Here is a 26,186-nt window from a genome sequence, read left to right as displayed (position 1 = left end):
AACATCTAAAACCCATAATGTCTAATTTCATAACATTAAGAGAAGAACATCTAAAACCCCAAACATCTAAAACCCATAACATAAAATTTCATAACATCTAACACCACATAAAAATAACATCCCCCTCCACATGTAACAACACCAAACTATCAAACACACTTTTAACTACATTTCTGCAGGGGGGCAAGCCCCCCTGCACATCCCATGTGGGGAGCTCTGCCCCCACCCACCCCTGTAAATTAAATATACCAACTCCAAGATCGCACTACAGTGGGAAGAAGTTAATTTCCTAACCCCACTGTACCAAGCCCCCCTGCAGAAACACTGAGACCTAGAGAGGAGTTGTGGTATTGTATGAGGAAGTCAGGAGTGTCAGAGAAGTATGTAAGAGTGGTACAGGATATGTACGAGGGTAGTGTGACAGCGGTGAGGTCTGTGGTGGGAGTGACAGATGCATTTAAGGCGGAGGTGGGATTACATCAAGGATCAGCTCTGAGCCCTTTCTTATTTGCAGTGGTGATGGACAGGTTGACAGACAAGATCTGACAGGAGTCCCCGTGGACTATGATGTTTGCAGATGACATTGTGATCTGTAATGAGAGTAGGGAACAGGTGGAGGAGACCCTGGAGTGATGGAGATATGCTCTAGAGAAAAGAGGAATGAAGGTCAGCAGGACTAAGACAGAATATATGTGTGTGAATGAGAGGGAGGATAGAGGAATGGTGAGGATACAAGGAGTAGAGGTGGTGAAGGTGGATGAGTTTAAATACTTGGGATCAATAGCTCAGAGTAATGGTGAGTGTGGAAGAGAGGTGAAGAAGAGAGTACAGGCAGGATGGATTGGGTGGAGAAGAGTGTCAGGAGTGATTTGTGACAGACGAGTACCAGTAAGAGTGAATGGGAAGGTCTACAAGATGGTAATGAAACCAGCTATGTTATATGGGTTGGAGACAGTGGCATTGAAAAAAAGGCAGGAGTTAGAGCTGGATGTGCAGCATTAAAGATGTTAAGATTTGCACTGGGTGTGATGAGGGTGGACAGGATTAGGAATTAGTATATTAGAGGGTCAGCCCAAGTTGGAAGGTTTGGAGACAAAGCCAGAAAGGCAAGATTACATTGGTTTGGACATGTGTTGAGGAGGGATGCTGAGTATATTGGGAAAAAGATGCTAAGGATGAAGCTACCAGGTAACAGGAAAAGAGGAAGGCCTAAGATAAGGTTTATGGATGTGGTGAGAGAGGACATGCAGGTGGTTGGTGTGACAGAGCAAGATGCAGAGGGCAGGAAGAAATGGAAACAGATGATCTGCTGTTGCAACACCTAACGGAAACAGCCGAAAGAAGATGATGATGACTACCTGACTGTTTCTACACATATGCACAAAATCCTTGTTGAAATTATGCATACAGCTTACTACCACTCCCAGGAATCAAACTGTGGCTGTTTCTGCTAAAAATACGAGTTTGTGTTTCATCAGAAGGAGATATTAAGAACCTGCTGTTTCTTCCTTGAATGATTTCTGTCTCATCCTCTCTTTGCTGTACAATCTGACCTTGTAATTACAACATTCTTATACATACATTCCTATACATACCTTTTGATATAGCACAGTGTGGAAAACAGTGGTTAACACAACATTACTATTCAGATATCAGATCTTGGTGAGTGAAACATTTCATATCAGTCAATCTCATGTCTTACACAGACACTAATTTTGTCAGATGAGACTTGATTGTTTAATGCTTTCAGAGCAATAGTTGCTACCCATAACCTGTACACATTTCAATTCATACCATACCAGGCTAAACACAACCAGTCTTGGGTTTTTAATTTTATTGACAGGCAGTTCCAGTTTTATTTATATATAACCTACATGAAACTATTACTGTGATATTGTCAGGTTTATTCAGTACACACCATACCCATTTTTTAATACTGCCAGGTGACATTCTACTACTTTATATTTATTTGGTATGAATACAACAAGCTAGATTGTTACTCACCAGCCTCACAGCACAGCCTTTGCAACCTGCTTGCATGGGCTTCCTGGTTCGCAGCCTACTCAGCTGGAGCTGTAAGGAAGATAGAGAAACATTTATGCATACCTTTCCGTGACATACACAGGCTGGACTTTGGTAAACAGTTATTGATATGAATACTTACACATGCCAGGGGCATCACCCCTTTGCTGTGCTTCTTGAACCCACTAGTCCAGGAGCTCCTTCTTCCTCAGCTTCAAGTCGGCATAGTGGAGCCAGACCTGCTTACCAGTCCGAGGGATGCCAGTGGCACTGGTGAGATCATGGGCGAGACTTTCCCAGTCCTCGTCTTTGTATTGGGAGCACTGGTACTGGTCCTGCAGCAGTCCTATGTCATGTTTTTTAGCAAGGAGTCCTACCATGACCTTGGACTCCTGTATGCCCCAGCGCTACACCCAAAAGTGCATGCCCTCTCCAACACTTGCCATACTGCTTACAGTGGGGAGCTACAACCAATTCTGAGCTGTATTCCCGTCTGTGAGCTTTAAATACGTCCAATTTCCTGCCATTTGCTGTGATTGGAAGGTTCTGAATATGCTGAGCTAAGCTAAGCTACAGCTAAACCTGCTTATCTAAGGTTGGCAGTGTTTAAAGGGGTAGGTTCAGCACTGCTTACCAATGGGCAAATCCACTTACACCTGGTAAGCATAGCTGTGCAATGCTTAGCATTGCTTATGTTTTATTTTATAGACTATCAGCTATATGGGATTGATTCATCATTCCTGACATATTATAATTTTGTTTACCTTCCCTGACAACCCCTATGTGCTTTCATTACTTTTATTCTTGAGTGACTATACTGTATGGGGCACTTACACTGATAGCTCACTTCTGGACCTACTACACTACACTGGTTAACAAATATATGTTATTTACTACCTAATTATTAAAAAAACAAATTACATACTGCTTTCACATGTAAAATGCTAATTGGCTTCAGTAGGGATTGAACCAGGAACAACTATTTGTAAAGCAAATGCTCTAACCACTTCACTATTTCCACATTGCAATGTTTTGAAGTATACTCCTATTTATCTTCTTATGACGTATAAGTTAGGTTGAGCAGGGTTTACCTTTAGAACAGCGAAACGGACTTGTGCGAATATTCACTTCTGCGACTCACATAAGCAAATTCATAACCGCGAAATTTAAATAATGTCGAAAATTAAGTAGCGGAATTTTTTTTTCGACTTTTTCAAACTGCTTTAAAGTGCCCGATGTCCCATGCTTTTGTGCTGTGTCCAACTCATATTCTCCAATAAACAACTGCAACCAGGAAGTACTAGTGTTTTAGAAGTGTGCCATTATCCCAAATAACCCAATCCATTGTAACACACATGAAGATAGCTTCACAATACGCATTTAAAGATACAAATAAAAGTCCCTTCCTATAAAAGTACAGAACTGTAAGCATCTCTATGAAAATGTACAGTATTTCGTAACCAGCTTTATGAATCCCCTTGCTGTGAACTCATTTCTCTTTGCAAGTAGATTGGTGAAGCTGGATTCCTTATCCAACAATCTTCCCCTTTTTGGGGATGAAGGCAGACAGAGCAACTGTCTACGCCTAAGATCATCAACATGGTTTGCTCCAACTGTATTGCATGCAGGATATCCAGCATGTACAATGTTGTTTTACACATTAAACTCCGTAGTCTCCTGTACCACCCCTCTGCTGTGTTCTGACTGCGTGGGTATCCCATCACACATGTCTTATATTGGTTCCAGAATGAGCTGTCAAACAGAGGGGATACCCTCTCGGATGTATTCCCACACATTCCATACCTATGTGGCCTACCATGGATGTATGTTTCTTTAACAAAGGTACATTATGGCTTGCCCTCCTCCAGCATGTCAGCCTCTATTTTGGCAAAGGTGTTACTGATATCCTCAGGTGCCACAAATGCCAACACCGGTATCTCTTTGCATAACATGGCAAAAGACATACTACTACCGAAGGTGCCTGCCAGATGCAACATCTGGATGTTCCGCCACACTATTTGACAAAAATGGAACCAACAGCCCTTAGCTAGGGTGTTGGGTAGGTGTCTCCTGATAGAGTTAACTGCAGCACATTCAAAATTGGTAAGAACCATGCTGGGTAACAGTCTCAGTTCATTGTCATTGCATAATTGCAGTATCATTCCCCAAAACTTATCATAACAATCCTCGCTTTTACTGGGCAGTATCCCATACACCACGGGTACTACCTTTTTGCTCACACCGCCATTAAGTGCATACTGTAAAGTATAAACCTGTCTGCATTCACTAGTGCTGATGGGGAAGGTCCCATCTGCCACTATATATCCCGACTCACACATCATTCTAATATTATCTATAGTGGTTATAACAACAACATTTGTGTTGCTAGGCGTATCTATGCTGTGCCGTATTACAAATGTACCTGTCTTCAAGGGTAGCATATCGGCTGTCATTTCCCTTAAGGAGTGGAAGTCTTTAAACACGGCCAACTTCTGCTTATACCTCCGCCTCCCAATACTTTGCTTCAGTGCTGTGGTATTAGGTAACTCATTCACCACGTCCACTGATGTACCAGCTAGAACCTCCACAACTATTTTACAGGGGTCTTCTACAGACTGCTCTGCTTGACGTTTGAGTTGATGTTTAACTTGCATTATCTCCCCTTGCAGCACATCAGGTGCATGATAATGGGGGTTGCTCTTAACCAATTTATAATCCTCCTTGTCTGAGTCTGTAACACATCTACCCTTACATCTTTCCTTGTTTTATGCGTACAACACCAATACTGCCTAGCTTGTACACACTTCTCTTGGTAGTACTGTTAACCATCAATCATTAGCAGTTCACGTCCTTTCTGAGTCCTGCTTGTAGTGTACACTGTATTCACCATACCTGGCACATACTCCTGTGAACCACCTTCCCCAGGCTGAAAGACAGGTGACAGCACACTCTTTATCCAGTGAACAACAACAGACAACACATATCAGGAGAGACATGCCAGCTATGATTACATTAGGGAATACGCATGTTAACTTTGCTTCTGGTGTTTGCTGTACCAAAATATGCACTTACAACTTAAAATCAACCTTGCTACTTACTGCACCATTTTCCATAGCATTACATACATGAGCCAAGCTGTACAGGATTACCTGACCCACTATAGCAAATACACAGATACCACGCTCTCTATTCAATACAGTTTACTCATTCCGACATGCTCTACAACAGCAGATGTGACTGAGAGACGAACATATGGCTGGCATACTTTCACTACTAGGTTTGAACTGTACATTAAATACTATACACTATATGCCACTCAGGTCACATCATTCTGTACTTATTTCAAATACTTGCACGTTCGGTTACTGTAAGGTATGCTATAATTGACTACAGATGGCATAATATTTCAACATGAAAGCACATTGGAAAGTGTCCGGAACTAGCAGCAGTAGCTACATTGCAGTCTTTGTTTATAATTTCCCTTACAACAGTCATTCACAAGACTTCATACCTCCATCCTGCATCGATATCTGCTGTACACAATAATCCACAACAATGAATAGAAGGATTTCAGCTTGCTACCACTGAATGTGGAAACTACGTACACACGTATGCGATGGCTTTTAAGGGCGTACTCAGATTGTGCGAATGGTTAATGATTGAATGCAATACAGCAATCGACCTTTAGTCTTTCAAACATTGTCGGGTCGAGATTATGTGATTTTGAAATTGTACTTTCGAACATTTGCTGTTTGCCTGGGTGTAATTCGCCTTTGTAAAGGTAAACCCTGAGCAGACCTGTGCAATGCGCACACCCGCTCAGCTACACTTAAACTTTATTCCAGACTGAAAAAAAAAATTAAACTGTTGTGTTCTATTTTTGTAATCTAGGGTCATGCACTTTGCTTTCTGCAACATTATCTTTGGAGAGCTGTGCTTTTCAAACGGTGATGACATGACAGGCTTTGCATTTGAGAGATATGCTCCAGGGACACTAACAGTGTCCGCCATACCTCTCAACTGTACAGATCTTCACAGAATGTCCAGAGTTTGGCCTTATATTTTTGGTCCATTTGTCATACAATTGTGGCTTTCTGACTGATTAGTGGCAAAGCATTAAAGACTGCAGTTAGTAAATAATGTCAGACATTTGAGTGCTACACTTCATACCTTCATGCTAATGCGAAGCCTATCATTCTATCGACTTTATAAGTTTGTGAGAGCAATATCTCACATTTTTCCATATTTGTCCCTTTGTTTTTATGACTTTTTCCACATTTCTTGTGAGGTTGAGTGTTACTGGAGTCTGCGGACACTCTTGCAATATTTACATTGCCGTATGGCAATTATGGTGTGCAGGGGGCATGTGTGTTGTGAGAGAACTGCTCTCAGACACACCCCTGTGCTTATACACAGAACTGTGCCCATATTACAGCCGGGAGCACACCTTCATGAATATGCATGGCATGCTGTCATGCTGCACCAGAATGGTCCCTTCCGTGCAAGGATAAGCTATTCTTGTACGGACATTTGCTGAATCCCGGGGACTGCTCTTCATTCTTGTCTGAAGTATAAAGAAACAAGCAAATACACTAACATATGATGGAACACTGACAGCTAGTTATGAATAGGAGAGGATCACATTTAAACTATTTGCAATTAATTCATAGGAGTCTGAACCATTTCTTCTCTGTTTTAAAGTTAAGACATTTTTTAATATACCCTTTTCAGGGAGACCTTAAAAGTGACAATTTAAATGACTTTCTTGGGATCATAGTGTGTGTTGGGAATTCATTTACAAAAGTATCAGAAAGACATGGCAAAGGTAATTATCTTTTTCAATATATCAGTATATTTTCCTCTGGATCTTGATGTCAGTTGTGAAGAAATTATGCCGTTGTAAATAAAAACAGTGTTGTTCTGAGATGCAAATTTACCATGATATTTAAAAATATGCCACATATTCTGAAAATTATTACTGATGAAATGTGAATGAATGAATGTACTAACTACTGAAAATCTAAGGAATGTGCAAGATGTTTTTATTTCCAAGCAGTATTACCGATTATGTACTTCACAAACAAAACAGCTACTTGACATCATTAAATTATTTTTGTTAGTGACTGACAATTCAGTAAAGCCATTTTCACTTAATGAGATCTGAATTTTATGTTGTTTTTTATGTTTGTTTAAATTTAAGGATTTTAATTTTTTTGCCCAGTAAACCTTATTTTTCATGTGAAAAGGGTCGGAGCATAAAATACATGGTTGTCCATAGTTATTATGTTGCCCCTGGTGTTAGGAGGGAGATAGAACTTAGAAATTTTGGGACTTTTCCATAGCTGCTCTGCCTGTAAACAGTTTGTTGTTTTGATAAGATAAATAATATTAGGTTTGTACCTAATGACATTTTTTTCTGCACCACTGAGGGCATTGTATATTCCCTGAGGTGCTCCTGTGGTCTGTTTTCTATAAGAGAAACTAAGAGGTCCTTTAGGGTCAGACTACAGGAGCACCTTAATGATATTAGAAATAAAAGAGCTGAGAGTCCGGTAGCTTTTCATTTTTTTAAATTACCATGGTGGAAATAATAATTGTTTGCAGTTTACTATTTTGGAAAAAGTCAAGTGTTTTAATGTTGAACAACTAAAGAATAAGTTGCTTTACAAAGTGACAGTTTTTATTTTGCAATTTGATACCTTGATGCCTGGTGGGCTGAATACTTAGTGTAAATGGAAGGTGCTTATTTAGCAAAATTGATAGATTAATTAGTTTTAATTGTTTTATGTAATACAGTATTTAAATGGGGTGTGTGAATGCATTATTTTGTACTCTTGAAAGGCTTTTAGCCAAGGTGCTAGAGTGAGTTTATCTATATTAAATTTTTTGGATTTTAATGGCCAGTGTTGTTTCTTTTCTTTTGCATTTAAATTCAATTATACAGCCTGGCACCTTCCTAGTTTTCTGTTCTTTTGCTTATTTCACCTCATGTTTATTCTTCCTTCTTGCCTTCATTCATATTGCTCCTGGTCAATCCCTTTTCAGTTTGCTTTTACTTTACCTGTCTTACTATCTGCTATCTATGCATGTTGTATCACACTTTCTGCTCTGGTTCCATCCACCCTCTTTTCTTAACCATGTAATTTTCATTTGTCATTGCAATATAATGCAGATCTTCATATCCTTGACATTAGACTTTACATAAAACATTTCCTTTTCTTATTCATCTTTCTAAAACAGTTATTAGGCATTTATGATCTGTACACTTGGTTTCTCTTAATTGCAAGCTGTCTTGTCTTTCTGCATTTCTGTCATTTTTATACTCCTTGTTTTATTACTAGACACTTTCTCTGTTTAATTTTCCTCATTACACTGTGCAGATCAGTAGGCATATTGTGTAAAATATGATCATACCTTAATAGCTCGTTACCTAAATAGTTTTTGATTTTCTTCTCTTGGTTGCATCCATGACTTTTCAGCATGTACTTTCCCCTTTTCTGAAGTATTTTTCTATATTCAGTTTGGATTTGTTTTCATTTTATTGAATTTGTGTCCAAACTTCATTATTAATATACTCCCTATTAAGTATTCTGATAATGAACAATATGCACTAAATATTTAATTTTGTGCATACTATCTTGCATTCTTCTAGGTTTAAACCTTGCAGCTTCCAAGTTCATGCATGAAAACAGACATGTTCAGGTCTAGTGTCCCTACTCATTCTGGGATTCATTAAAACAGTGACAAGGTACAGCACAATTTGATTTACATTATATAGATCTGAAACAGACCTAAATTAGAAGTGCAATATACAGTTGATGTCAATAAGTACTGTTGAGACCATGGTGACAAAGACTCATCCTCCGCTATGTAGTCTAAATGATTCCAGTAGACAGAAATGGCAAAACAGCACTTTTCTCATAGCATAAAATAAACAGTATGTGTGCATTTCAACCCTTTTCACCTTCTCTGGAAAATACATTTATATTCTAAGATTTAGGGTATTCTGTTTTCCATGAAAGTGCTAGGAAAATTAAAACACATGTTCATATTTAGGTTGACCATATCTCACCTCCCAGCCGATGTAAAGTAAGAATAATAAATATTAACATGTGGAGCCATTGCTGTCATAATTCCTTTACCTACCAGTCATTACTGTTACAATGCTCTTGATCTAAGATGGATTTCCCATCTCTGCTCCTCACCAGATATAAAATTGCACTGTGCATATTCTAGGGTCTCCCCTCCCCTCCCCCCACCACCACCTATAGCTCACACCTTGCAATGCACTAATAATGACAATGGTGATCATGATCGATGATGATGGTGATGATGAAGATAAATAAATAGATTAATAAAGAAATAAATGTCATATCTAGGCATCACCTTGTCCCTTATTCCTAATTATAAATTGAAGGCATGATCAAATCTCAGGTTACTTTCTTTCATCTTGACTTCCTCTGTGATATATAAATATATAGGCGTACGTCAAGGAATTCCCATAGTATACTATTCCACAAATCAAAAATAAATAAATTAGCTGATAGTCATATTTTGTAAAGTCCATTCCAATGTTTTGATTCCCAGCAACTGTAAACTGGAATACTTCTATTATATTGCATGTTGATGATATTGTGCATTAAATTTAGTATTTTAGAATGAAAAACACACATAATGCATACCTACCTATATACATACTGTAGATGCCATGCATACATGTGCAGACTCGTGAAGGCGGGACAACTAGATAACATACTCTGGCTCGGAAATGCAGAGAGCATAAGCTCTAAGGGCTGCATGAAGCCATGCCCACCATACATTATTCGGTAATGAAAGAGGGAAAGTGCAACACACCCTGTACAGTGACAAGCTTGCGCAGTAGTTAGTGTAAATGGAGAGTGGTGTACACTATCATGTTATGTATACAGCAGGCCCCAGCTCTATGTCATATTTTGAGGACAAGGTGTTTGGATTTGCATGATGTAAACAAGTGATAATTAGTAGTCCATTATAGAAAAAGCAACACTTTCCACAAAAAACTAGTAAAACGAACCACTGAAACAGTTGTGAGAATCCAAAAATAGGTAAAGATACTGTACAAACAGGTCAATGACCATTCGATAACCACCAGGCTGAAACGAACAGTTAAAATTAGAACCACAAATTTATTTATTTTTCCTTGAAGCGCTTTTCGTCTGCTTCATAAAAAACCTCATGAAAAAATGTATAAATACATATTATGAATTGGGTTTCTACATTTTCTGAATATTTGGTTGAACAATTGTTATTCGTACCTCATTTTATCAGTTGAGATCTGTCTATTTGTATGTATACATTTTTTCATGAGATTTTTTAATTATTCACATTTTCTACTTTTTGTTTGCTAGTATGCACCTTAACACTGATTTTAACACACAATTCAGTGTTTTTTCTTTATGTTTATATGTAACTCAAGTATTTAAATATGTGACAAATAATACGTCAACCTTGAGTACAGTATATGTGTATTGTCAAATTTATTGATAATTGATTTCCCTGTATTTAGTGAGTTTTTTGTGCCTTTAAGGTTTTTAATTAACAATCAGCTACACAGCTGATGACCAATTTAGGTTTTTAAAAGTAGGAGGTTGGATTACTAATGTATTCTGAAGAAGTCTGCTTATGAAGCAGACGAAAAGCGCTTCAAGGAAAAATAAATAAATTTGTGGTTCTAATTTTAACTGTTCGTTTCAGCCTGGTGGTTATCGAATGGTCATTGACCTGTTTGTACAGTATCTTTACCTATTTTTGGATTCTCACAACTGTTTCAGTGGTTCGTTTTACTAGTAGTCCATTATGCCGGATTCCAAAATGGTGGACAGCCTATAAGCACACTGACTGTGCAGCTCCTGAAACCTTAAACTTTCATCTGACCTCAAGCCAGAACATCGCTCAAAGAAAATACTCTAAACATCAAAGGATTAAAGCAGGAATGCAAATACTTACTATTTTCATCTATATTTTTGCCGGATTCCTCTCTTTTTGAATAAAAATAGCACTTACTGGAAGTTAAGCCCTGAACCGCATGGTGTGGATTCTTCCAGATACAAAGGCCTAAAACAAGGAAAATAAGGAAAAGCATCTCTCAGAACAGGATCTGCTAAATAAAAACTTATTCTTTACTACCAAGCATCTAACTTTGGACACTAAATGGAGAACCAACCAGATCAAATGGAAACTTTAACCACGAAAACCAAACTGTCTATGATTTCTACTCCTGAGAAAGACACCACTTCCAAAAGGCAAAAAACTAACAAGCTACAATAGGCTGCTAGAATGGCCCTCAGATCAAAACAGGAACAATCTTTAACATTGGAGGACCTTAAAAATGCACTGCAACCATTACAAACAGAAGTGCAAGTTTTTTTTACATAAACTAACTACATTTGGCTCTAGTATAGACCAAATGATGTTGACTCGAACAGAATGAAGCCAAAGCAATGGACAATGAATTAAAAATAAATGAACTCAAGCAAAAGCTTCAGACCAACAACACCATTAAAGAATTACAACAAAAATGGTAGACTTAGAAGCCAGAAGCTGGCGCAATAACTTCATTATAAGAGGAATTCCAGAGAACTTTGAAAATGCACAACTCAACCCAATAATCAAAGAAATACTAAGCTCTCTCTTGAAAAATAAAGACCTCCTGAATGACATAGTAATAGAAAGAGCCCACAAAGCTATAAGGTGTGCACAAACAAATGAATCTCCGAGGCAAATATATATCAGACTATTAAACTCAGCACATGTTCAATAAATATTAGCAGCATTTAAAGCTAAGAAGAACTTTACATGGAGATCACATAAAATCACTATAACCCAAGATCTCCCTTTTGAAATTAAGCAAAATCACCAAAAACGTAGTAAATATTGTGCTTACCTTATAGAAAACAAGATTAGTTTTCAAATGAAATACCCTGCTACCTTAATTTTCTATCACAAAGATGAAAAAATATCCACTGGAACCCCTGAGGTAGCAAAATCCACTTTTCTACGTCTCTTCAAAGTTAATCCAGCTTGAAACAACCCAATTCACCTTCTCTGAAGCCAAAGACAATGAGTTTCAACAAGGTATCCTGCATGTTTCGGTCTTAAATCCATCTAGAAACAAAACCTCTGTTTTATTTTGCAGACCTTGAGGTCTGGTTAGCGTTTTGGCATTCCATTTCACATAATCGTCTTCAAAACCAGGAAGTTTCTTGATCCTTTCACCTTTCAACTCTATGATGTCATCACTGATGTGTTTCCTATCCCAATGCATATCTGGGAATGAAATATTCACTAAAACGGGTCAGGAAAGCTGAAAAAAGAATTATTAACTATTTTCAACACAGCATTCCCTTTCTCATCAAAGGAACCTCCTATCGACTTTTTCAAGCCACTACACTATTCTAAATGCCGAGAAGAGAGTTCTAGAAGGAGTTACCTGTCGTCTACAAAATCCAAGAAAAGAAAATGTTGTAACTGGCTTTAGTAACTCTGCCTTCTTTCCTGCACTATTGCAAGACCTTCTACTATGCAGGATAACTTAAGGCACTGTTTGTTAGTATCTGCCTACACTTATGAATGATGAAAAGCTCCCCATTTCTGGGTGCATACTTAAATGGCTCAAAGGTGCCTTCCTTTATCTCACAGCAGCTGTTCAGAAATAAGCAGTTTAATGGCATCTGGATCAAAGGGTTTCTAATATCCTGTCATGTCTTAAACACTTCTCAATGATTATAAATTGTGGTTTCTTGTATTATTCAGCTATACATGCAAAATGATCTACCTTAACCTAGAGGAGGGGGGAATTAAAGAAGCATATATTTCTGCACTGAATAACATTTTTAAGCAGGCCCCGGGATTCACTAATCCTCCATGTAAGACTAAGCAAGTCTTACACGGAAACTGCAGCCTAAGAGTATGATGTCAGCACGCCATGCATATTCACGAGGGTGTGCTGACTCAACTCTAAGGCTAACATGGAGGGTGCACGAATGCAGGGGGAGTGTCGGACTGCTGAGCAGTCCAAATATCCATGCCCCTGCAAGTCCCCAAATCTGCAAATGTCAACTGACATGAGCGAGTCTGCTCAAATGTGTATATACCCAATACTACACTCCCCCACATTCTAAACCCCTGTACAATTATAAAATGTAAAACTTTTATTTTTTTTTTTTTATTATTCCTGATATAGCTGCCCGTATTTGCGTGTGTTTGTGTGGGTTTGCCCATTGCTTAGCTACAGTTAGCAGTTTAGACATTGATAAGACACCTATATGCAAATTAAGCCACATAGCAATAGCGTAGTGGTAGAGCCTTCGCACAAGGAGGAGGCATTCCCGGTTCGAGTCCCTCCACTCCCCTTTCTATTTTCTGTATGAAATATGAATAGAAAAATAATTCCTGCCATTTATCTTTTAAATATAGTAAAAAGCATTGAAATGGCCTATGTAGTAGTGAACGATATTTTATACATATATAAGAAGGTGAATTGGTTATGCATACTGATGAATGCATAAGTAACGTATCTTAAGCAATGTGAAGCACTGCTAAGCAAAGTTTACCAGTATTAAGCACATTTAAGTATAATTGCTCATAGCTTAGCACTGCTTTAACTACCACAATGGCTTTGAGCAGAGCTGTGCATCGCACCAACTAGCACAAACAAAACATGTTTGTGCGAAGCTACACACCGCACTAACTAGCACAACGTCGGGCAACGTCGAGCAACGTAGGGCAACATTGGTAAAAGTTGAACAAAGTTGATTAAACACAGCCAAACCTCCTAGCCGGTCAGGCCAGTAGTAAAATAAAAAGCAATGACAGGCCTTGAACCAGGGATACTGTGCACCATAATCACAGTACCGAATCACTAAGCCATGACAGCTTTTGCTGTTGATGCACTGTCAACACATATATACATATTAATCAAAGTTTACCCAGTGCTAAGGAGGTGTGCACTCAGCTGAAAATTTTCAAATCTCTCCAATCACAAATAAGTGCGGGAAATGAGGCATATTTAAGCTCCATATGCGGGAATACTTGCCATAACTGGTTGTAGCTCCCATCTGCAGGCAACATGGCTGGTGTTGGAGAGGGCACTCGCTTTCGAGCGCAAAGGTGGGGCATTGAGGAGTCAAAAGTGATGGTGTGGCTCCTTGTCCATTATCATGATGCCAGACTCCTGCAGGGCCAGTTCCAGGGCACTGAATACAAAGCAGAAGCCTGGAAACGTCTCGCACATGATCTCACCAGTGCCAGCAGGTCCGGTGCCCAGCCCGGGACCTCCTTCTCTGTTGGTCCTGTGCTACCTTTGGGTGAAAGCAGTGCAGGGGATGGGGCTCATCCCCCCCTGCAAGCATGGCTGGAGGAGGGCCACATATCACCCTCCGAACAGTCCGGGCTGTAGTGCATAGGGAGATCAAGCGTTCAGTCACTAATCCTCTACGTCAGCTTGAGGCACGAGTGGCGTGACTCACGGGTGAGCCTGCCTCTCCTACACAGCCACCCTCTGGGCTGTGAAGGTGCAGTGGTGACTGACCATGGGTGGGGATATCAGTTCCACTGTTGCCATCTGTGGGCTCATGGGCTTGCGATTTCCAAACATCCTTCCCAATCAATGGTGTTCACCCACCACATGTGTCATATTCTGCCCCTGTATGCTTCTTGTTTGTCTTGCCTGTTTACCTCCCCAACCTACCTCCCCAAATATACCTACTTCCCCTACCCCACATTCCACTCTCACCTGAAAAAAAAAAAAGGGCAATCTGCTCCCAAAAAAAAGTACATCCCATACATAGCTGCCCATTTTGCACACATGTCTGCTGGACACATAAGCTGATATTTAATTGGCAGTACAACATACTTTGTTGTCCTCACCCCTCTCTCAGGGGTGGAAGGTTTCAAATTTCCCTCCAAATTTATAGTATATGCACAGCTGTTACAGCTGTTGCTGTTAAAGATACGGGCAGCTATGGACCTTCCCTACACCTGTCCTGCACATCCCTAGCTGTTTTCCCTACTGTCTTTCCCTCTTTATGCTCCTTTTTCACCACTTTCCTATCTCCCCATTTTCTTTTCTTTCAAAGAAATGAGTGCGGGGGTTAGCGGGAGTAAGCACTTTTAAGCATTAGTTAGCGGGTTTGCGTGACTGTGTGCTTGTGTGCTCTTAGCTAAGTATTGCTAAGCTTCGCTCAAACCCGCGCAAACCTGCTTACAACTGCTTAAAAGTGCCTTAGTCACCCTGCATGTGAGGGCCCTTGTTCTGCACAGCAGCAAAATAAAACACCACTGTCAGTCTCGAACCCTGGACACACTAGACTGCATTAAGTACCACTAAGCCACAGTAGATATACACCATGCTGCTGCTGAAATATATATATATATATATATATATATATATATATATATATATATATATATATATATCATGCATCAAAATGAGTGAATGTAAAGGAAAGATAGGAATGCCATAGCACAAAACCTGTTCTGTGGAACTTTACCAGCAGTTGTTGTGGAATTGCATTACATGACTGTGATAACAGAACCAGCCATTATAGCAGTAAATAATGTTACAGCAGCACTTTACAACCCCCACACAGTATCATAGCAGGACAATCCCCACCCAAATGTACAAAATACCTGTGTGTTCAGGGTCCAGCAAGGATGTAGGTAGGCATACTCAGTACTGGAATTGTTCAGTTTTCATGAGCATCCTGTGCTAATGTCAACAATAAAAATGCACCAACTGTGCAGAAGTGAGTACATTAATATTCACAGTATAGCAGTTCACAAACAGTTCATGCGCCAAATGAATACATCACAATAACTACGTATGTATGGCAGCTAAAGGTATAAGTAGAAAAGAAACTACATACTCCCATGTATCTTGTGTTAGCATTTGTAGGGGTGAGTACAATTCTACACTAACAACTGTGTACTGGAAGTGGCAACATTCAGGTCTGAGTACAACATTCAAATCACTGGCTACACCCCTAGCTTCAGATATAAGAAGTATACCAACCTACTGACTTACACAACAGTGTCCACAGCAAACAAGCATGGGCCCCACTTTGGAAAGCTGAAAGGGCTACGCCTACCTGACCTAGCAATTTATAGCATCGGGTTGCTATGACAGTAAGTATTGCAATTACCACACTGCAGGCTGCATGCAATTACCAAATGGCGGCCACCAATTGGTGCAGTAGCCATCACATGCACATGTGCAGATACCTATAAAAGCAGGCTGTACTTGCTGTCCACACATGCAATCATTTCATTGCAGCCACGGAGAGAGAGAGCACGAGAGATAGAGAGAGAGAGACACACACACACAGAGACAGACAGACAGACAGACACTAACAACAGCAACAGCAAGAGCAACAGCAAAAGAAATAAAATAAGATATTAAAAATGTATATTAAAAAAAATTCAGAAATAAAAAAAAAAAGCAAAGACACGGAACTGACAAATACAAATGCATACAAAGGAAAGGTATGTAACAGATATATATTTACTGGCATGTAATAAATGTTTTTGAAGAGTACTCTACATACTTTGAATCATCCATATGTGGCAGCAGTAATATCTATGCACAGATGCCCTGCATAACTACTGCCATGGAGAAATCAGTGTCTAGCTGTTTGCAGTGGTATATGACTGTGACATATGTAGTTCAGCATTAAATGTCAAATATCTGATCCATGTTATCTGTGTTCTGTACAGTAGTGTGTACAATGTCTGTTTGGGGGAGTAGTGCATACAGTTATATAAACATGGATGTGACAGAGTAACAAATGCATGATAGTCATATTAACGTGTAGCTTAGCATTGGCAACAGCTGTACCAGGCTAGTATGCTAATCTAGCATTTGCAGCTATATATACACCCTCTAATATTACTGTGTGCTCACATGTGACACCTTTTCATGTTGCAGCAAGGCCCAACAGGTCAGCCATGAGGTCCACGGACTTACAGCAGTGTGGACCTTGTGTGTGTATGGCACACACATACGGAGAGATCGGTCTGTGTCAGATATATTAGCATCTAAACATGTGCATAGAGCAAGGGACATACTGCAACTGTGTGTGAAGGGTGGACATATATATGTTGGTGAAAGTTGTTATGTGCATATTTCTATGTAGGTTGTAGTGTGTGGCAAACAAGACAGCATACAGTTCTGGTATATGACATGTGGTGGTTAAACGCTGTTGGTATGATTTGTCAGATTTGCAGTGTTGCAGCCAGTGAGGCCTGCTAAAGCTACATGGGCTGAGAACACCTTCAATGCATTCCGTAAAACACTCTGCAATATTATTACATAACAGTATACCTCACAAACTTTGCATAATTGATATTCCCACCATGAAAGGTAGACTGTATATGTGCCTGTATGTATATCTATATGTACACCAATGGATGTTTATATGTATGTGTGTGTGTATGTATGTGTATATATATATATATATATATATATATATATATATATATATATATATATATATATATATATATATATATATATATATATATATATATATATATATATATATATATATATATATATATATATATATATATATATATATAAAGAGAGAGAGAGAGAGAGACAGGGCCATATTTACTGTGACAGATGCCTAGTGACAAAGCCATGGACTCAAGCTCAATGTTGAAACTGCATTGGCATCCCTTCTGTCAAAAACTATGTACCCATGAACTACCACATAGGTGGTAGTCTACTTAGCACCAAAAGTGTGATAAGAGACCATGGGGTAGAGGTGGACAGTAGTCTCCCCTTTGATAATCACAGTGCCACACTAGTCATGTAATCTGTCTACGTGGCACACCTCATCACAAAAGGTGTGTCAACCAGAGAAATATAGGTCAGTGTTCCCCTCTACTCATCACACATAAAATCCATTATAGAGTACAATGCCCCATGTGGTATGTACCTCACAAGATAGAACATGCTAGAGGGATAGATTCCTATCTCACAGACATCCCATACTCTGGAACAAACCACCTATTAATAGCAAACCAAGCTCCTCATTAGCAGTTGTCATGAATAATCCTGATGATTAGATGGGAGATAGGAAATACACACCAGGAATCACCTCTGTGGCTCTGCTGGATAGGGGCACGTGAAATTAAATTACATGTGTGTCAAAGGCTAGGCTAGCATATGGCTAGGCTTCTATAGGCCCTAGGGCCAATAGCCTATTACCTACCTATGAACCGACACACACCCACATGTACCTGTTGCAATAATTGCTATGTGAGGTTGACTGAGTGTGATGGTGAATGTGTTGGTGAATGTGTCGAGGTTCTGTAAATGTGTGATAGTTTAGTGGGAAACTGTTTCTGACATGCTATTTTGTGTCTTAGCTCTGATCCCAGCAAAGATGCGTATGCTATTGCTTGCCAGAAAAAGCAGTATGGCATACGGTCTGACGTAGTCCCTTGGTGTGGACTGGGGTGTGCCATTGTAGGCTAAAGCAGTACATGTATGCTTATTGATTGGTACTGCTGGTAAACCCAAATCCCATATGAACTGTAGTACTACCTGAGGCTGTAGGCCTAAACAGCACAGTATGGTGTATGTCCACATTGCTTGGAAACACTGTTATGTGTGTTCCCTGTAGTTCTCACAGATTACATACCTCAGGCATAATGTTTTGTAAGTTCTGACACACAGTACTGTATGGTACACAGGTAAAGCTCATCTGGGTTGCCATACCTTTGTGTCTTGTATGTATGTCTGATGTGTGTGTGGGTATGCCTGTAACATGCCCTTGGTCATATGTATGTTACAGGATATAAGTGCATATCTAGCAACATGTATAGTCTAGTACAGCAGTATGCCATCTATACTAATGAATGTGTACATATGCTAGGCAGGGGTTTGCCACCAACAACTAGTGTGGTATACTGGTAATACTGTAACTGGACTTTACAATCATTGCAATGGATGACATATTTCTTTATGCATAAGCTTGATATATATACCTCCCGTGGCTAGGTGGTGCATTGTGTCACATACAGTGTGACTTGTACTGTTGTATAGTCTTACATACTGGTTTCTCTTTGTTGCTGTGCAGAACATGGTTTGATATATAGAACATGCGAGGCACTGTCAGGCAGTTGAGGTATGAGCACTAATATGTGGTATTGAAAGTGTGTATCCTCTGACAGCCAGTAGGTTGCTATATATGGCAGTTCAGTGATATCTGTACTTTAGAATGTTAAGTGTGCCACATGACTTGCTCACACATATTGTTTCATTATCTTCCAGGGTCATGGCTCACCATCGCAATCTGACATATAACCCAGCCAAGGATGAGCAGATCACAACCAGCTTGGTTCAGCACTACACCCTGCTGTTCTCAGGAAGCAGCCAGGACCAGCATGAGCGGACTGCACTGTGGCAAGACGTTGTCCATCGGGTAAATGACATGGGCATGCATAACCGGACATATGAGCAGGTACGCCATCACTGCAGTGATTTACATAGACATGTCCAGCAGCATGTGTCTGATGTCAGTAGACAACAGCTTGCCACAGGTGGTGGGGTAGCCATCCATCCCCCCTCACCAGAGTGGAAGAGCTGATCCTCAGCCTGGTGGCTCCTGGCCAACAACAACAATAACAAACATGTATCATCATGGAGGCCAGAGCCACCCAGCGAGTTGACACGGAGCGTGCAGGTAACATGGCATATCTGTAGACTACTGTTACCTCAATTGGTAGATCATGCATATGAGAGATGTGTACTGTGTAGTTAGAAGATGTGGTGCCTGGTGTTGTGCAATACTGATAATTTGGAACATAATCTGTAGGTCTGTGACTGTCAACCATTGTACTACTGTAAGATTGCAAACCCACAGTAGCAATGCCACAGTTGTTGCCACTGACAAACTGTCTCATATCCTTGTACGTCCCTCTGGTGTGACAACAAGGCAGCAGACCCATGCTGGTGAGTGTGTTCTACTTTTAATATTGTATGATATATGTGCATGTCATAGGTGAGGTGTAGGACATGTACACGTAACACACCTACGCATAATGCATGCTGTGCATGTTTGCTGTGAGACTATGCACATCCCAGTAACATGTGTAGCTGCCTCAAACAAACGCAATACACAGAGCATCCCACACAATTGTGGTAAAACTGTAGTGGACATTGGATAGGCAGAGTCGATACACATGCACACAACATACACAACATTGTCATATGCAGTACACGTTAATATGCGACACCCGCTGCAAGGTCACACTCCAGTATCCCAAATGTCATCCACACAGCAAACATAATATACCTGAGGGGTAGTTGCCTATCATGGGGCTGTGCGACACTCTGCAACACATAACACATTCATGTTAGGCAATGCTCCCTATTGGGCACCTTACAAACCCATGTAACAACTGGTTGTGAAATGGTGAATGTAGCCATGGTACTGCAGTTCAGGTACAGCATGCTAGGTGCCAGTCTGGCACACATTAGTAGCCTTGAGTGATCACATGATGCTGCATGATGATGATGGCTCATGGTACTACATCCCATCCAGTTACAGTAACCACAGTACTACACATAGCATTCATTGCTATGCACCTCACTGTTGTGTGTGTGCAAACATATGCACCTATACACAATATGCATAGCAATCACCATTTGTACAAAGTGACACTTATATGTCTTGTAATGCTATGGAGTGTATAGGTCACATGACCCACATTGGGTATTTGTGATGTTTAATGTTGCAGATGTGTTGTAGCATACCATGTCATGGCTAGCACTGGCATGTAAACAAGATGTTCTACACTCACCATAACCACTGTGCAATGGCTATGTTGAGCAATGCTGTTCCATCAGGTATACATGCACCACTCATCCTGTGTGTATACATAGCATGCATGTGCTAAACCTGTGTCCACAATTATCTGCTAAAGGCACAGACACTGTAATCATAAATGGATATCTATGTAACACACAGATACACATGCAGCCAAGGCATGTATACTTGTGACTGATGGTGCACAGGACATTGCAGAGCTTTCAATACTTGCACAGCAATGTTGTGTCCATGTACACATTGCATTCCATGGTGAGACCAATCACTGACCAACAACACACCTGCATCAGAGCCATGGATACTGTTATTAGCAAGGGCTGTCTACACCTGCACTGCATGCTGTTGAGCAACACATGTCCTGCATGCTGACACGTGTGATATGACTGTTTGGCTTGTGATACTGTATCCCATCATCAACCGCTATTGAGTATGTTCTGGATTGCTAGTGGTGTGTGTGTGTGTGTGTGTGCGTGTGTGTATCTGTTTAAGTGAGGAATGTATTTGTGTGCATGTGTGCATGCGTGCATGTGTTCGTCTTTTCATGTGTGCATGTGTGCATGTGTTCATGTGTGCATGTGTGCATGTGTGCATGTGTTCCGACATCATGTACAGGTCATAAAATGTGTTTCCTGTCTTCCTCTCACAGGTGCTGAGGTTAGGCTGGTTCACTGCAGCAGGGAACCTGATGTCAATGAGCAAAATAGTGATGATGAGGATAGGTGTGTTGAGGCACAGGCATGTTTGCCAGGGTCTGTAGTTGGGCCACCAATCGACAGAACACATGTTTCCACCCCATCCATGCACACAGTCATACTGCCAATACATCCATCACCAATGCCCTTAGCTGAGGACAGTGTACAGTCAGCATTGGCCAGGACAGTGTGGTATCTATGGCACATGCATCCCAACACAGCAGCCATACCCAGATGTCTGGAAGGGTACATCATAGGCAGATGTACAGGGGTTCTCTTTGGAGCACTGATGGTCATCATGCCCCTGGCAGACGTGCCACAGGTCTTACAACCTCACGCATGTTCCAGGCTGTCATGGAGGCACAGGCACATATGGGACGGTATACCATACAGAGATTAAGGGCACAGAGGGCACATAACACCACCATAATTGACAGTATCCATGACCTAGCAGGTGCCATCCATAATTACACTGAGGTCACTGATAGACGTTGGGGTGAGACATTAGATGTCCTCCACAATGTCATGTCCGTGTGTCAGGACAGTGCGGGATGGTTAAGACTTTGACGTGGATGTATGCCAGCAACATCAGCAGCTGGCAGTCACCGTGGACGTCCCTCAAGCCACAGCCACTCCCGTAGTGCCAGTACCAGCCCAGCAATGTTGGGGGTGGGCTGTCCGTAGACCATCCTAGAAGACCATGAGCACATGGCTCTGGACAGTCCCAGCAGGGACCTAGGTCCAGTGTACATCTGTCCACCTCTGAGGATAGTACCCAGTCTGGCCTAGTACCTGGTACTGTCAGTAACATACCTGCCAGGCACAGGTACCGTGTCCATGGCCAGAGATGGTGATCTATAAAGCCTGGCAGGTACAGTCTGTGGCTGTCCCACAAATCACCATATATGGCAGCCACATGGTGAAACTGTGTGCATGCAGACACACACACACACACACACACACACACACACACACACACACACACACACACATAAAACAGACACCTAGGGCTAACCCATACCCACACACATTACATCAACATTGGCCTATATCAGTACTCTTGGCCCTCACACACACACACACACACACACACACACACACACACACACACACATATACACACATACATGTCGATTGTATGGCTCAATGTAGGCCTCTGGCAAACCAACAACACACCATGTGCATATGATGAAACCTGTGCCACCTCCTGTCATCTGTAACATTGATGCAGGAACAGGCTACCATGGTGCTGATGCACAGGGTTACTTGACAGCAGTATAGCAATGTTAGCATGTTGTCTGCAGTAGAGTGCAATGATATCCTTGAAGGTGTAGCTGAGCAGGCATGATGCATTAAAGTTATGATTGTCAATGTAGTATTGTTTACACCAGTGTTAGTTCCAATAGTGTATTGTCCGCCCACGTGCCACTTGGCTGATGTGTGTAGTATTGGCAGCATGTGTTAGAGAGTGGACAGTACGTGTGGGATGTGTGTAGCACAGATTTGCAGGTGTACAGTTGTGAACATGGTGGAGGTGCACTGTCTGCATGTACGTGCATAGTAGACACATGGGCAGGGTGACATGCCCTGTGTTACACAGTAACACTCCATAGTTTCTATTGGTGGCCAGTATGCATTCTACTACACACATTTTGGAACTTGAATACACATGTGTGTATGACATGGTTTGACACTGTACTGTGGGTGATAATGTTACTATCTGTCATTGATCTGCATTCTGGTAGTATACATAACCTCAACAGCCTGACCATAAATAATCGTTAGATGATGTCTTGAAAACTGACACACAGATGTAGGACACACAGTAACATTTGGATCCTTCAGGTACTATACTATGCCAGTAACCAGTGGTATTCACCTGCACCCATTCCTGAGACCACTCCTGTTTGCCATATAGCTCTCTTAGGTAGAAGCAATCACAGTAGGGATATGTCCATCCATGTCTGGAAATGCATACTGTGGTCTATGATGCATTCTCCAGATGACACACACATCCTCCACAAGGGTATCATACAGACAGATACCTGTTGTCAAACCCATGCTGTAAAGCTATAAGCCAACCAGAGTATAGTCATCGACCATTATGAAACATAGAATCCTCAAAGTACCACATAGGTAGTAGCCATCATCATGTTGAACAGGTACCGATGTGTACATGCAGCCAAGTGTTACGTCATCTCTACTTTGGTAATCACATGTCCAAAGTATTTAGAAATTCCTTGCTGGATCACATAAGCAATAAGGGGTCTTCATGCATATCCACAAAGGTTGTTGTACACCTATAATGAATAGCCATCATTGACAGACTTTGCTGCATTTGAACAGGTATGTAATATACCTCAGCCATAAATCCTCACTCACACAATTCAATAGAAACCGTAATGAGTGTGTGTGACACGGATGACCTAGGCCAGGGATCTCTGCAGTGGCTGGCCTTGTCACAAGCACACAGATGTGACCTAAGGTCGGGAAAGTGGCAGCACACTCTGGCAAAGGTTACAAATGTGTTCATGGAGAAAGCAGGGTTACCACCTATGAAATAATTGAGGTCACATGTACGTATATGTATTTGCCACACAGCTACCTGACATGTGCAATGCACATACTGTTGTCATACTTATATGTCATACAGTAGTAAAAACAAAACCCGCAACACATTGATCAACAGTGTCACACGCATAGAGCACACACATTCACCAAGTGCAGGATTCAAACCCAATGAGTGTGCGTGACACGGATGATCTAGGCCAGGGATCTCTGCAGTGGCCAGCCTTGTCACAAGCATACAGATGTGACCTAAGGTCTGGAAAGCGGCAGCACACTCTGGCAAAGGTTACAGATGTGTTCATGGAGAAAGCAGGGTTTCCACCTATGAAATAATTGAGGTCACATGTACGTATATGTATTTGCCACACAGCTACCGGACATGTGCAATGCACATACTGTTGTCATACTTATATTTACAGTAGTAAAAGCAAAGCCCACCACATATTGATCAACAGTGTCACACACATACCAAATGCAGGATTCAAACCCCTACCTAACTACTTCATGATACTAGAGGAGTACACATTAACACAACGGGTTATACACATTACTGGGAGTTCTCTTTTCCACAGGTATATTTGTAGGATGGTGACATCATCAGACTTGAAAAAGATTAGTATACCACTTTTAAGGTGTCTTACTACTCTCCCAAAAGGCTGCTCCTCACCAAGGAGATCCCACACTTGTCAAGTGCAGGATTTAAACCCCTAGCAAATTACTTCATGATTCTAAAGGAGTATGCATTAACACAACATGCTATACACATTATTAGGACCTTTCTTTTCCACAGGTATATTTGTAGGATGGTGACATCATCAGACTTGACAAAGATTAGTATACCACTTGTAAGATGTTCTACTACTCTCCAAAAAGGTTGCTCCTCTTCAAGGTGATTACACACAAACACACATACACAGTTGTCAAGTGCAGGATTCAAATCCCTACCTAACTACTTCATGATACTTGAGGGGTACGCATTAACACGACGCACTCTCCACATTACTGGGAGGTCTCTTTTCCACAGGTATATTTGTAGGATGGTGACATCATCAGACTTGACAAAGATAAATATACCACTTTTAAGGTGTTCTACTACTCTCCAAAAAGGTTGCTCTTCTCCGAGGTGATTACACACAAACACAGGATTCAAACCCCCTACTTAACTACTTCATAATACTAGAGAAGTATGTATTAACACGACACATTATACACATTACTGGGAGGTCTCCTTTCCACAGGTATATTTGGAGGATGGTGACATCATCAGACTTGACAAAGATTAGTATACCACTTTTAAGGTGTTTTACTACTCTCCAAAAAGGTTGCTTTTCCCCAAGGAGATCACACACACACATTTGTCAAGTGCAGTATTCAAATCCCTACTTAATTATTTTATGATACTACAGGAGTACGCATTTACATGACACACTATACACATTACTGTAAGCTCTCCTTTCCACAGGTATATTTGTAGGATGGTGACATCATCAGACTATACAAAGTGGGTTACATTAGTTTACATTAGGTGGGCTACATTGAAGGAATGTCTAAACACTTTGGCCATGTGATCATCAAAGGAGAGTTTACTATCTACCTGTGTCCCCAGGGCCATAATGAGTTTCTCCGTACATACTGGATTACCACCTATGGGGTAATTTGTGTGCACTTTGTTTTACCCAAAGGGGATGACTATGCATTCTTTGGCATTCAGCTTGAGGGCATTGTTTTGACACCAGGTATCTGTCTCTGTAAGACCCTTCTGGAGGATGTCTGTGTCAGCCATAGGGTCGATTATGGACCACAGTTAGCAGTCATCTGCAAACCTGTTCAGCCATACTCCTCCCATGCTTGCCTGTACCTCTGAGCAGTATCTACTGAACAGGTGGGGTCCCAGGACCAAGACCTGTGTGATGCCATTTGTGAGTGGTTTAGAGTCGGACATGGCACCCGCAACCGTGAACATGTGTGTTTGATCTGTGAGCCACATGGCCACCCATCCTGTGAAATAGCTAATGTTCAAGCTGGTAAG

This window comes from Protopterus annectens, chromosome 11.part0 (assembly GCF_019279795.1).
Source record: "Protopterus annectens isolate FY-2018-M chromosome 11.part0, PAN1.0, whole genome shotgun sequence".
Classification (NCBI taxonomy): Eukaryota; Metazoa; Chordata; order Ceratodontiformes; family Protopteridae; genus Protopterus; species Protopterus annectens.
The sequence above is the reverse complement of the archived record's forward strand: the minus strand, read 5'-3'. Positions refer to the sequence as shown.